General features: G+C 45.5%; 1 protein-coding gene across 4 annotated transcripts in view; it reads left to right on the forward strand.

Moving 5' to 3' along the window:
• The window catches only part of LOC115154918 (calcium-binding protein 8-like), a 170,803-nt gene that overhangs the window by 72,517 nt on the left and 79,909 nt on the right, over positions 1 to 18,377 (forward strand). The window lies entirely within an intron of this gene.

Here is an 18,377-nt window from a genome sequence, read left to right on the forward strand (position 1 = left end):
TCAGTAAACCCTAGAAACCGTTGTATCTGGACCCTGGACGCAGGCTGGGGCCAATCCACCACCTTTTCCGGATCCATCTGAACATTCCCTTCAGTAATGATGTATCCCAGAAAGGAGATAGTGGAGCGGTGGAACTCGCACTTCTTAGCTTTTACAAACAAATTATTTTCCAGGAGGCGCTGAAGGACCTGTCGAACATGGAGAATGTGTTCCTGGGCAGAACGAGAGAACCAGGATGTCATCGAGGTAGACAAAAACAAAATGATTCAACATGTCCCGGAGCACATCGTTGACCAGGAAGACAGTGGGCACGTTGGTGAGTCCAAACAGCATGACCAGGTAATCATAGTGTCCACTGGCAGTGTTGAAAGCCATCTTCCACTCGTCTTCTTCACGTATCCGCACAAGGATGAATGCTCCCAACAACTAGAGAGTCCTCAATATACTCCTCCATGGCCTTGGTCTCAGGACCACGTAGAGAATATAGCTGGCCTCAAGGCGGTGTGGTGCCCGGGAGGAGGTCAATAGCACAATCATAAGGACGATGTGGAGGCAGGGAGGTAGCATGAGCCTTGCTGAAAACCTCCAGGAGGTCAGGGTACTCTGCGGGAATGGCAGAGAGATCCGAGGCCGTACTCAACACTGGAGGCAGACGTTCCAGGGAAGGCTGCGTCGCCTTCAGGCAATGTAAATGGCAGAACGGGCTCCAACCCATGATTGAGCCCATTGTCCAGTCAATGTCGGGGTTGTGCTTCTGGAGCCAAGAAAATCCCAAAACAATATGGATGTGGGGAGACTCAATGAGGAGCTGTATTGACTCACTGTTGTTTCCAGATACCCTTATTATAACGGGAACTGTGCTGTGAGTGACACTTCCAATGGAGCGGCCGTCCAGTGCCCTGGCATCCATGGGAATGGAGAGGACTTGAGTAGGGATACTTAGTTCCGATACCAGAGTCAATGAGCACCCGGAGAGACAGACTGGTCTCCCCACTGCAATATCACATAAAAAGGAGTTTGGGTAATGAGAATTAGAGGGTTCCCAGTCAGGCTCACCAGTGTATTTGTACCTACTAAGGATTCAGGTCTCTTCACTGGGCAGGTGGCTATGTAATGCCCTACAGCACCACAATAAAGAAACTATTGGAGCTTAGCCTGCATGAACATTCCCTAGGCGATAATCTAGCACTTCCCAGTTGCAGTGCATCCGATAATTTAGCAATTCCCGGTTCTGGTGTATCCGACTCACCCATCGTCGATGATTCTCAAGGGAACTCGGATGGCCTTGTATCCTCTCGGAAAACAGCCTTCGGGGACTTCCAGATTCCTTTGGAGGTGAGCGAGCCGCAGCGGATGGACGAGTGTGGCCTAGGCCAGACCTCCTGTCACTCCTGCATTCCGGTAGACGTCCATCAATCCTAATGGTGAGGGCGATGAGGGAATCGAGGTCCACCGGTAACTCCCGAGCAGCTAGCTCATCTTTTATCACCTCTGATAATCCGTGAAGGAAGGTATCGAATAGGGGCACTTCCAGGCACTCTCGGCGGCCAACGTGCAAAAGTCTACAGCGTAGTCTGCCACACTACGGGAGTCTTGACGTAATTACAGTAGTTTTCGGTCCGCCTCTCTCCCGGATACCGGAGAATCTAATACCTTCCTTACCTCTGTAATGAAGTCTTCCTGATCACGACAAATGGCAGATTGTTGCTCCCAAACTGCCATAGCCCAGGAGAGCGCCCTTCCCATCATTAGCGTATTAATATACGCTATCTTCGACCGATCTGAAGGGAACGAAGATGGCTGCAGCTCAAAAATGAGGGAGCACTGAGAAAGAAAGCCCCGGCAGGTTCCAGGATTCACAGAAAATGGTTCCAGAGGAGTTAAGCGGGGTTCTCGGGGAGCCGGGGTAGGCTGTACAAACCCACCATTAATAGTAAAAAGATTACTGGGTGGTTGGGAGGTCTCAAGAGATGGCGGGCTGCCTATGAGTTAATACACTGATTTGCTCTATAATAGCCTTGAACCCTTGGTAATGGCGTTCCGTCAGGGAACAAAGCCCTTCCAAAAGGTCCAGCAGTAGCTCCTCATGCCTCCCAATGCTGGGTCTGTTATGGCCAGTTCATACTATAAGGGCACAGGGCGAGACCCAGATGCAGACACGGGAAGCAAATAGTTAAGAGTCTCTGATATTTATTATAATCCATGGGGCAGGCAAGAGAATGGTCGTGGACAGGCAAAAGATCATAACAAGGTCAGAGTCCAGGAGGTACAGAGTGGCAGGCAAGCTCGAGGTCAGGGCAGGCAGTATGGTCAGACAGGTGGGTTCAGAGTCAAGGGTCAAAACCGGGAGGACTAGCAAAAGAGATAAGAAAGAGCAGGCGCACGGGAAAACCAAGCTGGTTGACAAGACGAGATGAACTGACAACAGACAAACAGGGAACACTGGAATAAATACCCAGGGACTAATGGGGAAAACGGGTGACACCTGGAGGTGGGTGGAGATAATCACAAACACAGGTGAAACAGATCAGGGCGTGACAGCTACTGTTATTTTATTGTTGCTCCTTAATTATTTTTCTATTATTTTACCTCAGTTTTAATAAGTACTTTAACACTTTGTTTTCTTAAAACTGCATTGTTGGTTAAGGGCTTGTAAGTAAGAATTTCACTGTAAGGTCTACATTTGTTGTTTTCGGCGCATGATACAAATAACATTTGATTTGATTTATTGCACGAGTGAGACCATAGGTTAATCAGCAAGCGTGGCGGAAATGCAATAATCTGCCATGCTCATTTGCTGAAGTTAATGATAAAGAGGAGGGGAGATGTGACAATATCCTGACGAGGTAACATTATTAACACTACCATACTACCTGCTTTGCTGATGTTAACATGGACACTCCCATATCAATACCTGCTATGTTTATGAGGTACCATTATAAACACTACTATTAATACCGGCTATGCTGATGCTGTAACTTTAAATACTAAACTATAAATACCAGCTATAATGATGAGATAACATTATAGACACTACCTTAAAAATACCTGCTATGCTGATGAGGGAGATAGTAAGCGATGTGAATTTGTCACGCCCTCTCTCCGTCTCCGGTGCTCAACGTCGCTGGTCTACTAACCACCGGTCCTGGAAACCTATCCTTATGCACACCTGGCAACCTTCATTACGCACACCTGCACCTCATTAGGCACACCTGGACTTCATCACCTCCCTGATTTACTTCCCCTTTATATAGCGCTCCGTTGTTATCACCCACCAGGCAATATTGTTTGTGTTTCCATGTTCAGACACTTTTCTTGGTTTGTGTCATTCAGTGGTATTTGTCATTAAACTCACTAACTGTACTTGCTTCCTGACTCCCTGCACCACGATCAGCTGGTGCACTGGGGACGTTGATAGATAAGGTCCTCTGCGATCTTCAATGTCTAGATCTTCCCCAAGGGGAGTCACCCCCAACGAGCAGAGGATCCTCTACCATGAGTCGACCTAGCGAACCAGCACTCCATCCCATTCACCAGTCTGCCCAGGTCAGCAATGCCCGTATGTCCCTTCCAGATAAATATGACGGGAATTCATCTAAATGCCGTGGCTTCCTCCTCCAGTGCTCCCTCTATTTTGCTCATCAAAAGGGAGCCCCCACCACCGATAGGTCCAAGGTTGTCACGGTTATTTCTCTGTTGACTGGGCGGGCGTTGGAATGGGCTACGGCCGTCTGGGACAAAGAAGAGCATCTATGGGTGCCTATGGGAGGTTCATGGCTCTTTGATCATCCATCGGAGGGCAGAGAAGGGGGTGAGCGCCTACTCTAACTATGGCAAGAGGACCAGACCGCTGCGTAGTACGACCTCACCTTTTGTACAGTGGCAGCATCCAGCGGATGGAATGAACCGGCGCTCCAAACCTTGTTGAGAAGAGGATTGCATGAGGAGGTCCAGATGGAGCTGGCATGCCGAGATGACATCCTCTCATTGGACTCACTCATCGCGATGGCCATCTGTCTGGATAACCTGCTTCGGGAGCGTCAGCACTAGCATTGCCTCTCTCCCTCCTTCGTTGAGTCAGAGCCTGAAACCATGAAGGTAGGGGTCACACGCCTCCCGCGGCTGAGCGATGCCATCGGAGACAACTGGGTCTCTTTCCCTATTGTGGTCAGGAAGGACACCAGCTTCAATGGTGTCCACTACGTTCTAACCCGAGAGTCACTAGAGCAGAGGGACAGTCCATCATCTCCAGGGGTAGGTGTAAGTATTCCATCATCTTCACTCTCCACCAAACCTTTCTTAGTACCGATTTCACTAGCTGGCTGTCCCTCGTGTGTTCCCACAGCTCTAGTAGACTGTAGAGCCGCTGGGAATTTTATTGACCAGGCCCTTGCCTCCTCCCTTAACATCATACCGCTCTCCTCTCCGTTTCCAGTTCAAGCACTGGATACCCGACCACTGGGATCTGGCACAGTCCCCCACAACACCACTCACCATCCCTGTGGGACCCCTACACCAAGAAAGCCTCTCCTTCCTCATCATCCAGGCACCTGTACACAGTCGTCCTTGGCCTCCCGTGGATCCAATGCCATGACGCCATCTCCTGGCCAAGGAGATGCAGGAAGACACTCCTTTCCCTTACCTTGTGGTTCCACGTCGGTTGAGAGTCCTGAGGTTGACCTCCAGGCCGACATCCCAGAGGTTTATCAGGATCTCCGGGAGGTTCTCCAAGACTCGCGACACCTGTCTCCCGCACCTGGGACTGTGACATCAACCTGCTAACAGACTCTGTGCCTCCGTGCAGCTGCATCTACCCCGTTGGTGGCTGAAACCAAGGCTATGGAGGAGTACATCCAGGAGGCTCTCCAACAGGGTTTCATCTGCCCATCCACCTCCCCTGCGTCGGCTGGTTTCTTCATCCTGGCCAAGAAGGAGGAGGGTCTTTGTCCGTGTATTGACTAGAGATCTCAATGCCATCACCACCAAGTACTGCTACCCCTTTCCGTTGGTGCCGGCCACCATTGAACAGCTCCGCGGGGCCCAGTTTTTTTTTACCAAGCTGGACCTGCGGAGTGCCTACAATTTGATCCGCATTTGGGAGGGGGATAAATGGAATACGGCCTTCAGCCCGGTATCTGGGCACTACGAGTACTTGGTGATGCCTTATGGTTTAGCCAATGCTACATCAGTGTTCCAGGCATTCGTGAATGAGGTTTTTTGGGACATGCTTGGGTGCCAGGTGGTCGTGTATATTGACGACATCCTGATCTACTCGGCCACCTTGGAGGATCATATCGCCCATGTCCGGGAAGTCCTGGGGCGCCTGCTGGAGACCCATCTGTATGTGAAAGCAGAGAAGTGCCAGTTCCATCAGGTCGTCGGCTCCTTGGGATATCAGATCAGCCCACAGTGAGTGGTTACGGAAGAAAGGAAGGTAGATACGGTCAGGTCATGGCCAGTCCCACCACCATAAAGGACTACAACGGTTTTTGTGGTTTGCCAACTTTTACAGACGCTTCATCGGGAACTTCAGCTCCTTCGTCTCTCCTCTCACCTCTCTCCTCAAAGGTGGTCCCCGTCAGTTGGCGTGGAATCCTGCAGCTGATGAGGCCTTCCGCCTGCTGAAGAGGCATTTCACCTCTGCCCCATTGCTGAAACACCTAGACCCTACGCTGCCCTTTGTGGTGGAGGTGGACACCTCAGAAGTGGGCGAGGGGGCCATCCTGTCACAATGTCAAGGTAGTCCACAAAAACTGTATCCAATTGCATAATACGCTAAAAAACTGTCCCCTGCAGAGAGGAACTATGATGGTGATCGGGATCTCCTGGCGGTGAAGTTGGCATTAGAGTGCAGACACTGGTTGGAGGGTGCCACGGGCCTGTTTCTCATCCTCACCGACCATCGGAATTTGGAGGTGGCTGAACCTGTGCAAGCAAGGTGGGCCCTTTTCTTTACTAGAATCAACTTCACCTTGTCATACCGCCCAGGTTCATGAACATCAAAACCGATGCCCTGTCCGAACTCAATGATTCGGGAGAGGTTCCTGTCCTGAGTGGTCCCATTAGCTACCCTCCTGAATCGTTGCCCCCGTGTTCTGGGACATAGACCTGGACATCCGACAGGCTCTGGAGAGGGAACCCGCACTGGCTACCTGTTCTCCGGAGCGCACCTTCGTTCCCATAGAGGTAAGGGATCAGCTTTTGGCCTGGGTGCACACATCCCTTGCCGCTGGACACCCAGCTATCACCCGCACCACTCAATCCATCTCCATTAAGTACTGGTGGCCCACCTTGACACAGGACGTCTCCAACGTCAACTCCTGCTCCGTATGTGCCCAAACCAAGTCTCCCCGGAACGTACCAGAAGGGAAACCCCTTACCCTCCCCATGTCTCAGCGGCCTTGGACCCATCTATTGATAGATTTTATTTTTGTTTTCTTCTGATCTTCCCCTGTCTGATGCTTTCACCATTCTTATGGTTGTTGTGGACAGGTTCTCCAAAGCCTGCTGTTGTATCCCTCTCTCTGGTCTCTATACCACTCTCCAGGTTGCTGAGGCACTGTTTCAGCAGGTCTTCCTGCACTATGGCCTTCCGGAGGATATCGTCTCCAACAGTGGTCCTCATTTCACGTGACTTGTATGGAGAGCCTTCATGGAGAAGCTGGGGCTCATGGTCAGCCTCACATTCGGGTACCGTCCTCAGTCCAACGGGCAGATGGAGAGGATCATCCACAGGAATCTCCCCAGCTCCTGGAGTCACTGTCAGGAGCAGCAGAGGGAGTGGTCCCGATTTCTTCCCTGGGCGGAGTACGCCCAGAACTCGCTTCGTCACTACTCCACCGGGTTGTCTCCCTTCCAGTGCGTCCTGGGGTACCAGCCGGCCCTTGCTCCATGGACCCCGAGCCAGACCGAAGCCCCTGTGGTGGATGAGTGGTTCCCGCATGCAGGAGAGGTTTTGGACGCTGCCCACGTGAGGCACCAACACGCGTCTGGTGCCAGAGGGAGAAGGTGGACCACCACCGCAGTGAGGCACCCATTTTCCATCCTGGTGATCTCATCTGGATCTCCACCAGGAACCTCCCGCTCCTCCTGCCCTGCCAGAAGCTGGGCCCCCGGTTTGTGGTGCCATTCAAAGTCCTCTGGAGGGTCAATGAGGTAACTTACCAACTACAGCTTTCCAATGACTACCGGATCTCACCCTCTTTAACGTTTTCCTCCTCAGGCCGGTGGTTCCTGGTCCCCTGGCGGATGCTGTACCCCACGACACCCCTCCACCTCCCCTTGACATTGAGGGTAGTCCTGTCCATGCCGTCAGGTCCCTCCTGAACTCCAGCTGTTGTGGGAGTCGGTTCCAGTACCTGGTGGACTGGGAGGGGCATGGTCCAGAGGAGTGGTGTTGGGTTCCGGTGGACAACATTCTAGATCCTAACATCATCTGAGATTTATACATTCGCCGTCTGGACTGGCCCGCTACTCGTTGTCCTGTGGTTGGAGCCGCGCATCAAGGGAGAGGGTTCTGTCACAACCACTCATTCCCCCTCTCTGGTGCTCAACATCGCCGGTCTGCTAACCACTGGTCCAGGAAACCCATCATTTACGCACACCTGGCAACCTTCATTACGCACACCTGCGCCTCATTAGGCATTAAACTCACTGACTGCACTTGTTTCCTGAATTCCTGCATCTGCATTACATAATTGTAGAGTTTACTAGATTAATTAAATGGCGATCCATTCAGACCAGACTTACTGATTTGAACTTTCATAACTACATTAAATGTGAGGCAGCTCTTTCAGAAACAGCAGATAATGTTTATTCTCTCTTGTGCTGCATACGGATAAATCACTTTACTACAGAGGAGAGAAAGCCGCTCTGTCAATCCCACTCATTTTGTTTGGAGAGAGAATGAGAGGAGCTCTGCGGTTATCTGTTGAAATGGGGAGGTTTACAGGCTTAGATGGGTGTTGTGACTTAACTCAAACATTCTGATAACTGACAGCGCAGACAGGCGGAAGAGACATCTGAGACTGGATTAGTACAAAGACACAGGGGAGAGAGGGGGAAAGGGTTTCAGTCAGAGAATATCAAACAGAGAAATAAACAGAAGTGGGGCTCTGTCTACACCATGGCTCTGAAGATTAATTGATACAGATGGGAAATATGGAAGGGAGAGATAAAGAGGGAGTCTTTAAGCTTACCTTAATGAAAACCCAGAACAGTTTCCAGCACTCAACAATCAGACAGTGGCGTGTTTTCATGGATGCCAAGGGAAGCCAGGCTTCCCCCAAAAATTTACTAATAAAAAATACAAAAACATAAAATATATATTTTGTCTCAATTTCATCATTTTCCTCCAATTCGCAAGAGACTGAATGTGGAGAAAAGGAGAAAACATCCGAATGAGCGAAACAGCGCCCCTCTGTGTCTCTACCTATAGGCCATCTATTTGATGATGTCGAAACGAGTACGACATTGTTGCCGCCCATAGCATTGAAGGCAAGGGAAGCCAGTGAGTATCTGGCCTCCCTTGACAAAAAAGTATTCAAATCAAATCAAATCAAATTTATTTATATAGCCCTTCGTACATCAGCTGAAATCTCAAAGTGTTGTACAGAAACCCAGCCTAAAACCCCAAACAGCAAGCAATGCATGTGAAAGAAGCACGGTGGCTGGGAAAAACTCCCTAGGAAAAACTCCTGAGAAAGGCCAAAAACCTAGGAAGAAACCTAGAGAGGAACCAGGCTATGAGGGGTGGCCAGTCCTCTTCTGGCTGTGCCGGGTGGATATTATAACAGAACATGGTCAAGATGTTAAAATGTTCGTAAATGACCAGCATGGTCAAATAATAATAATCATAGTAATTGTTGAGGGTGCAACAAGCACGTCCGGTGAACAGGTCAGGGTTCCGTAGCCGCAGGCAGAACAGTTGAAACTGGAGCAGCAGCATGGCCAGGTGGACTGGGGACAGCAAGGAGTCATCATGCCAGGTAGTCCTGAGGCATGGTCCTAGGGCTCAGGTCCTCCGAGAGAAAGAAAGAAAGAGAAAATTAGAGAGAGCATATTTACATTCACACAGGACACCGGATAAGACAAGAGAATACTCCAGATGTAACAGACTGACCCTAGCCCCCCGACACATAAACTACTGCAGCATAAATACTGGAGGCTGAGACAGGAGGGATCAGAAGACACTGTGGCCCCATCTGATGATACCCCCGGACAGGGCCAAACAGGCAGGATATAACCCCACCCACTTTGCCAAAGCACAGCCCCCACACCACTAGAGGGATATCTACAACCACCAACTTACCGTCCGAAGACAAGGCCGAGTATAGCCCACAAAGATGTCCGCCACGGCACAACCCAAGGGGGGGCGCCAACCCAGACAGGAAGACCACGTCAGTGGCTCAACCTACTCAAGTGACGCACCCCTCCCATGGACGGCATGGAAGAACACCAGTAAGTCAGTGACTCAGCCCCTGTAAAAGGGTTAGAGGCAGAGAATCCCAGTGGGAAGAGGGGAACCGACAAGGCAGAGACAGCAAGGGCGGTTCGTTGCTCCAGCCTTTCCGTTCACCTTCACACTCCTGGGCCAGACTATACTTAATCATAGGACCTACTGAAGAGATAAGTCTTCAGTAAAGACTTAAAGGTTGAGACTGAGTCTGCGTCTCTCACATGGGTAGGCAGACCATTCCATAAAAATGGAGCTCTATAGGAGAAAGCCCTACCTCCAGCCGTTTGCTTAGAAATTCTAGGGACAATTAGGACCGTAGCGTACGTGTAGGTATGTATGGCAGGACCAAATCGGAAAGATAGGTAGGAGCAAGCCCATGTAATGCTTTGTAGGTTAGCAGTAAAACCTTGAAATCAGCCCTTGCCTTAACAGGAAGCCAGTGTAGGGAGGCTAGCACCGGAGTAATATGATCACATTTTTTGGTTCTAGTCAGGATTCTAGCAGCCGTATTTAGCACTAACTGAAGTTTGTTTAGTGCTTTATCCGGGTAGCCGGAAAGTAGAGCATTGCAGTAGTCGAGCCTAGAAGTAACAAAAGCATGGATTAATTTTTCTGCGTCATTTTTGGACAGAAAGTTTCTGATTTTTGCAATGTTACGTAGATGGAAAAAAGCTGTCCTTGAATCAGTCTTGATATGTTCTTCAAAAGAGAGATCAGGGTCCAGAGTAACGCCGAGGTCCTTCACAGTTTTATTTGAGACGACTGTACAACCATCCAGATTCAACAGAAGATCTCTTTGTTTCTTGGGACCTAGGACAAGCATCTCTGTTTTGTCCGAGTTTAAAAGTAGAACATTTGCAGCCATCCACTTCCTTATGTCTGAAACACAGGCTTTTAGCGAGGGCAATTTTGGGGCTTCACCATGTTTCATTGAAATGTACAGCTGTGTGTCGTCCGCATAGCAGTGAAATTTAACATTATGTTTTCGAATGACATCCCCAAGAGGTAAAATATATAGTGAAAACAATAGTGGTCCTAGAACGGAACCTTGAGGAACACCGAAATTTACAATTGATTTGTCAGAGGACGAACCATTCACAGAGACAAACTGATATCTTTCCGACAGATAAGATCTAAACCAGGCCAGAACTTGTCCATGTAGACCAATTTGGGTTTCCAATCTCTCCAAAAGAATGTGGTGATCGATGGTATCAAAAGCGGCACTAAGATCTAGGAGCATGAGGACAGATGCAGAGCCTCGGTCTGACGTCATTAAAAGGTCATTTACCACCTTCACAAGTGCAGTCTCAGTGCTATGATGGGGTCTAAAACCAGACTGAAGCGTTTCGTATACATTGTTTGTCTTCAGGAAGGCAGTGAGTTGCTGCGCAACAACTTTTTCTAAAATTTTTGAGAGGAATGGAAGATTCGATATAGGCCGATAGTTTTTTATAATTTCTGGGTCAAGATTCGGCTTTTTCAAGAGAGGCTTTATTACTGCCACTTTTAGTGAGCTTGGTACACATCCGGTGGATAGAGAGCCGTTTATTATGTTCAACATAGGAGGGCCAAGCACAGGAAGCAGCTCTTTCAGTAGTTTAGTTGGAATAGGGTCCAGTATGCAGCTTGAGGGTTTGGAGGCCATGATTATTTTCATCATTATGTCAAGAGATATAGTACTAAAACACTTTAGTATCTCCCTTGATCCTAGGTCCTGGCAGAGTTGTGCAGACTCTGGACAATGAAGCCCTGGAGGAATACCCAGATTTAAAGAGGAGTCCGTAATTTGCTTTCTAATGATCATGATCTTTTCCTCAAAGAAGTTCATAAATTTATTACTGCTGAAGTGAAAGCCATCCTCCATTTGCGAATGCTGCTTTTTAGTTAGCTTTGCGACAGTGTCAAAAAGAAATTTCGGATTGTTCTTATTTTCCTCAATTAAGTTGGAAAAATAGGATGATCGTGCAGCAGTGAGGGCTCTTCGATACTGCGCGGTACTGTCTTTCCAAGCTAGTCGGAAGACTTCCAGTTTAGTGTGGCGCCATTTCCGTTCCAATTTTCTGGAAGCTTGCTTCAGAGCTCGTGTATTTTCTGTATACCAGGGAGCTAGTTTCTTATGACAGATGTTTTTAATTTTTAGGGGTGCAACTGCATCTAGGGTATTGCGCAAGGTTGAATTGAGTTCCTCGGTTAGGTACAAAAAAGTATTGATAAATTTGCCAATCCGCGTTGAGCTAGACTGAGCGAGCTCAACTGTGAATGGTCCTGGTGCACCAAAAAAAGTGTCAACGGAAGCTAGCTTGGATTTTGCGTCATTCCTATCAAATCCCATACGTCATTGACAGAAACATTTGAATTGTTGAAAAATAAGGAAAGGTGACTACAGTGGAGGAACACAACTAATATGAATGTATAGGTCTCAACCCACATCAAAGCAAAGCTCTGTAATGGAAAGTCACAATGTTGGAGATGATAACTTAGGACTAACCCAGAAAGTTACTTCAGTAGAAGTAACCCAACTTCATTCTCTGCATGTCCACAATGTTGTGAAAAAGGATATTTATTGATGACAATTGTATTTAAAGTTTTGCAAAAGTGGATCTAAGTTAAGCAATCCAGGTACAAAGGCAAAACAAATGACCAGACATTCTGCAAATGTATTTATCATTTGATCATTGTTGTTCTGCTATTGGTACTTTGAACCACAATTCCAAAAATACTTGTGGGTCTTTCTATAAATCATGGGGCCAATGTGCAATTAAAATGTAATTAAAAATAATTGTTATGCAGTTCCACATGTGTATTTAGAGGAATATATGCAAATCGGCCCGTAACTCCACCTATACAACAACAAAGGCCTAGAACTATACATCCTTTAACCTCTACGGGATTGATGTCCCCCCCGCAGGACAGTTGAGCTAACGTAGGCTAATGTGATTAGCATGAGGTTGTAAGTAACAAAAAAAAAATCCCAGGACATAGACATATCTGATATGAGCAGAAAGCTTAAATTCTTGTTAATCTAACTGCACTGTCCAAATTACGGTAGCAATTACAGTAAACGAAAATCATGCTATTGTTTGAGAAGAGTGCACAATTATGAATTTGAAAATGTATTAATAAACCAATTAGGCACATTTGGGCAGTCTTGATACAACATTTTGAACAGAAATGCAATGGTTCATTGGATCAGTCTAAAACTTTGCACATTCACTGCTGCCATCTAGTGGCCAAAATATAAATTGTGCCTGGGCTGGCCTTTCTATTTAATTTCAAAGATGATAGTGAAAAAATAATAATGTTGAAAAACGCATCTTTTTTTCTTTGTATTATCTTTTACCAGATCTAATGTGTTATATTCTCCTGCTTTAATTTCACATTTACACAAACTTAAAAGTGTTTTCTTTCGATTGGTATCAAGAATATGCATATCCTTGCTTCAGGTCCTGAGCTACAGGCAGTTAGATTTGGGTATGTTATTTTAGGCAAAAATTAAATAAAAAAAAAAAGGTTGGATCCTTAATAAGTTAAGCAGGGTTCATACAGACAAGTGAAATTCAAGGACTTTCAGGAACTTTTTCAAGCACTTAATTTTCAAGGACCTCAGTGGTATACAATTGTGTAATTTATGTAATTGTACATATACAGTTGAAGTCGGAAGTTTACATACACTTAGGTTGGAGTCATTGAAACTTGTTTTTCAACAACTCCACAAATTTGTTGTTAACAAGCAATAGTTCTGGCAAGTTGGTTAGGACATCTACTTTGTGCATGACACAAGTAATTTTTCCAACAATTGTTTACAGGCAGATTATTTCACTTATAATTCACTGTATCACAATTCCAGTGGGTCAGAAGTTTACATACACTAAGTTGACTGTGCCTTTAAACAGCTTGGAAAATTCCAGAAAACTATGTCATGGCTTTAGAAGTTCTGATAGGCTAATTGACATAATTTGAGTCAATTGGAGGTGTACCTGTGGATGTATTTCAAGGCCGACCTTCAAATTCAGTGCCTCTTTGCTTGACATCATGGGAAAATCAAAAGAAATCAGCCAAGACCTCAGATTTTTTTTTATATATACCTCCACAAGTCTGGTTCATCCTTGGGAGCAATTTCCAAACGCCTGAAGATACCACGTTCATCTGTACAAACAATAGTACGCAAGTATAAACACCATGGGACCACGCAGCCATCATACCGCTCAGGAAGGAGACGCGTTCTGTCTCCTAGAGATGAACGTACTGTGGTGCGAAAAGTGCACATCAATCCCAAATCAATCCCAGAACAACAGCAAAGGACCTTGTGAAGATGCTGGAGGAAACGGGTACAAAAGTATCTATATCCACAGTAAAACGAGTCCTATATCATCATAACCTGAAAGGCCGCTCAGCACTGCTACAAAATCTCCATAAAATAGCCAGACTACAGTTTGCAACTGCACATGGGGACGAAGATTGTATTTTTTGGAGAAATGTCCTCTGGTCTGATGAAACAAAAAAAGAACTGTTTGGCCATAATGACCATCATTATGTTTAGAGGAAAAAGGGGGAGGCAATGGCAATTTCAAGGCAATGCTACCAAATACAAATTGATTGTATGTGAACTTCTGACTCACTGGGAATGTGATGAAAGCAATAAAAGCTTAAATAAATTATTCTCTCTACTATTATTCTGACATTTCACTTTCTTAAAATAAAGTGGTGATCCTAACTGACCAAAGACAGGGAATTTTTACTAGGATTAAATGTCAGGAATTGTGAAAAACTAAGTTTAAATGTATTTGGCTAAGGTGTATGTAAACTTCCGACTTCAACTGTAGGTACTAATATAGGACCCGCCCATTAACAGTTTAAGAATAATGAATTTTTTGGGCCTTGCTAATGCATTGATAATCTATCCTACGGAATTGCAAACGGTAGACTCGGTGTCTAATCTGAGGCACAAAGACATACGAAAACATGAACTCATTACCTTGATGCTTTTCTGTGTTAAATCTAACGAGACCCTGCTGTAAATCAAGCAGACAACAGCAGATGATCAACACTAATTCACTAGATATTAGATCCAAGGTGGTTCCAGCCACAACTCTCTTCACCAGCATAATGAATGTGACACCAAAATATTCTGGACATTCCTCATGAATACCTTTTCCAGCACTGGGCTGTTGTTGAATTGCATGCGCTATCACAACAGCTGTTAGTCACTTGACTGTCATTCAGAAAATGCCTTCCTGGATCAGATGATGATATGTGAAAATATCATGGTGTCATTTAAACCTGTTAGGGATAGGGGGCAGTATTTTCACGGCCGGATAAAAAACGTACCCGATTTATTCTGGTTATTACTCCTGCCCAGAAACTAGAATATGCATATAATTAGTAGATTTGGATAGAAAACACCCTAAAGTTTCTAAAACTGTTTGAATGGTGTCTGTGAGTATAACAGAACTCATATGGCAGGCCAAAACCTGAGAAGATTCTATATGGGAAGTGCCCTGTCTGACCATTTCTTGTCCTTCTATAGCCTCTTTATCGAAAATACAGGATCTCTGCTGTAACGTGACATTTTCTAAGGCTTTCATTGGCTCTAGGAAGGCGCCAGAACGTTTAATGATAACTCTGCAGTCTCTGGGTGAAAAATAGCAGGGGCTTTGGAGAGTGGTACTTCTGAGAACAATGGCACTGGTGCGCGCGTGCATGTGACGACTCCATGTTTTACTTTCAGTGTTTGAACGGATACAAAGTCTCACGGTTGGAATATTATCGCTATTTTATGAGAAATATCGCATAAAAATTGATTTTAAACAGCGTTTGACATGCTTCGAAGTACGGTAATGGAATATTTTGAAATTTTTTGTCACGAAACGCGCCGGCGCGTCACCCTTCGCATAGTGACTTGAACGCACGAACAAAACGGAGCTATTTGGATATAACTATGGATTATTTGGAACCAAAACAACATTGGTTGTTGAAGTAGAAGTCCTGGGAGTGCATTCTGACGAAGAACAGCAAAGGTAATCCAATTTTTCTTATAGTAAATCTGAGTTTGGTGAGTGCCAAACTTGGTGGGTGTCAAAATAGCTAGCCATGATGGCCGGGCTATCTACTCAGAATATTGCAAAATGTGCTTTCACCGAAAAGCTATTTTAAAATCGGACACCGCGATTGCATAAAGGAGTTCTTTATCTATAATTCTTAAAATAATTGTTATGTTTTTTTGTCAACGTTTATTGTGAGTAATTTAGTAAATTCACCGGAAGTTTTCGGTGGGTATGCTAGTTCTGAACAAAACATGCTAATGTAAAAAGCTGGTTTTTGATATAAATATGAACTTGATTGAACAAAACATGCATGTATTGTATAACACAATGTCCTAGGAGTGTCATCTGGTGAAGATCATCAAAGGTTAGTGCTGCATTTAGCTGTGGTTTTGGTTTTTGTGACATATATGCTAGCTTGAAAAATGGGTGTGTGATTATTTCTGGCTGGGTACTCTCCTGACATAATCTAATGTTTTGCTTTCGTTGTAAAGCCTTTTTGAAATCGGACAATGTGGTTAGATAAAGGAGAGTCTTGTCTTTAAAATGGTGTAAAATAGTCATATGTTTGAAAAATTGAAGTTTTTGCATTTTTTAGGTATTTGTAATTCGCGCCACTCTATACCATTGGATACTGGTGAGGCGTTCCGCTAGCGGAACGTCTGTCCCTAAACAGCTCAACACCGTGCACATCCAACAAGTATTATGTATAATCATTGAAGAACCACATTAATGACAGTATCGATATAAGTTTTAAGTATCAAGGTAAGGTGACTCTGAATAAGAAGCATTAGATTTTACAATCTTATACATTTTTGGAGATTTGTGTGCCCATGAAAACCGTTTTCACCCCGTAACATAAGGACAGGAAATGTTATGTAGTTACACTGAAGTCTCTATACAAAAACCTGTCCGACAGCTAGTTCAAGGATTCCTACAGGCTTCAAGTTCAATGTCTGTTTTAAAAGATTAATGCTTAATATATGATCCACTACATGTCCAAATTAGTGGATTCAGGTTTTTCAGCCACATCCGTTGCTGACAGGTGTATATATTCGGGCACACAGCCATGCAATCTCCATAGACAAACACTGGCAGTAGAATGGCCCGTACTGAAGAGCTCGGTGACTTTCAACGTGTCCTGGTAGAGCTGCCCGGGTCAACTGTAAGTGCTGTTGTGAAGTAGAAACTCTAGAAACAACAATAGCGAAGTGTTAGGCCACATCAGAACACAAGAGCTGATGCACATAATGTGTAAAAATCATCTGTCCTTGTTTGCAACACTCACTACCGAGTTCCAAACTGCCTCTGGAAGCAACGTCAGCACAAGAACTGTTCGTCAGGAGCGTCATGAAATGGATTTCCATGGCCGGGCAGCCGCACAAAAGCCTAAAATCACCATGCGCAATACCAAGTGTCGGCTGGAGTGGTGTAAAACTTGTCGCCATTAGACTCTGGAGCAGTGGAAATGCGTTCTCTGAAGTGATGAATCACGCTTCACCATCTGGCATTCCAACGGACAGATGAGTGGAGGCTGGAAGCCTTCCCAGAAGAGTGGAGGCTGTTATAGCATTAAAAGGGGGACCAATTCCATATTATTGCCCATGATTTTGGAATGAGATGTTCGATGAGCAGGTGTCCACATACTTTTTGCCATGTAGTGTATCTTATTATAGCGTTATTCTGCGACCAAACTAGGACCTGTACTAAATGTCCTCGTGGTCCCAAGGTGTTTTAATGTTCCTAAAATGTTCTCAGAACATCAGTGGGATAACGTCTCGCCAAAACCCTAAAAAAGGACCTAATGGGAAAGTCGCCTAAAGTCCTTAGGATGTCCCCTGTTTGCTGGGTAGAGTTGACTTCCCTACATAGTGCAGTACTTTCGACCAGAGCCACCTATGGCTCTACATGAAGTGTTTTAACTAAGAGGAGTCTGTGGAAAAGCTGTAAGTGTTGCATGTAGAAGTGTTCCCTCTGAAAGGAGTGTGACTCCCCCATGGGTTGGCTACAGTAAGTTACTGAAATAAACCACAACAGAGAGAGGTGGGAAGAGGAGGAAGCGACAGAGAGAGAGACTGAGAAAGGGGGGGGCAGGAGAGGAGAAGGAAATTGAGAGAATGGGAGAGAGAGAGAGAGCGAGAGAGAGAGGGAGAGAGATAGATACAGAGAAAGAAGAAAAGGAGCATATCAGCAAAGGGAGTTAAACACAAATGCTTCGGTAGTAAAAAATACTTTGTGTCAATATTAGGCTTATCGCTGTCTCATGTCTGATTGTCTGATGTTGAGACTTATCATTGTATCATGTCTGATTGGTTCATGTTGATTGTGTAGTGAATGCAGGAATGAAGCTGTAGCGCAAATATGGCAGTTAAAGTTATTTTCCTCCATTCCTCCTGCCTTTTTTCCCCTTTATTTAACAAGGCAAGTCAGTTAAGAACAAATTCTTATTTACAATGATGGCCTAGGAACAGTGGGTTCACTGCCTTGTTCAGGAGCAGAACGACAGATTTTTACCTTGTCAACTCGGGGATTCGATCTAGCAACCCTTCAGTTACTGGCCCAACTCTCTGACCGCTAGGCTACCTATCGCACCGTAATGAGGAGTAATGAGAAGCAGCAAACGGAAGAGAGAGTGAGAGAGAGAGAGCGAGAAGCAGGTAATGAAATTGGAAGGCAAGAAGACAAAATGAACAGAGCCAGTAATCACATAATGACTTGAATTAATGTTTGATTGCATATGTGTGTGTGAGTGTTTATGTACATACGTGTGTTCATGCATGGGGACACTGAGTGTACAAAACATTAAGGACACCTTCCTAATATTGAGTTGCACCCTTCCCCTTTTGCGTTTAGAACAGCCTCAATTCGTTGGGGCATGG

This window comes from Salmo trutta, chromosome 19, assembly GCF_901001165.1.
Source record: "Salmo trutta chromosome 19, fSalTru1.1, whole genome shotgun sequence".
NCBI classification, from domain to species: Eukaryota; Metazoa; Chordata; class Actinopteri; order Salmoniformes; family Salmonidae; genus Salmo; species Salmo trutta.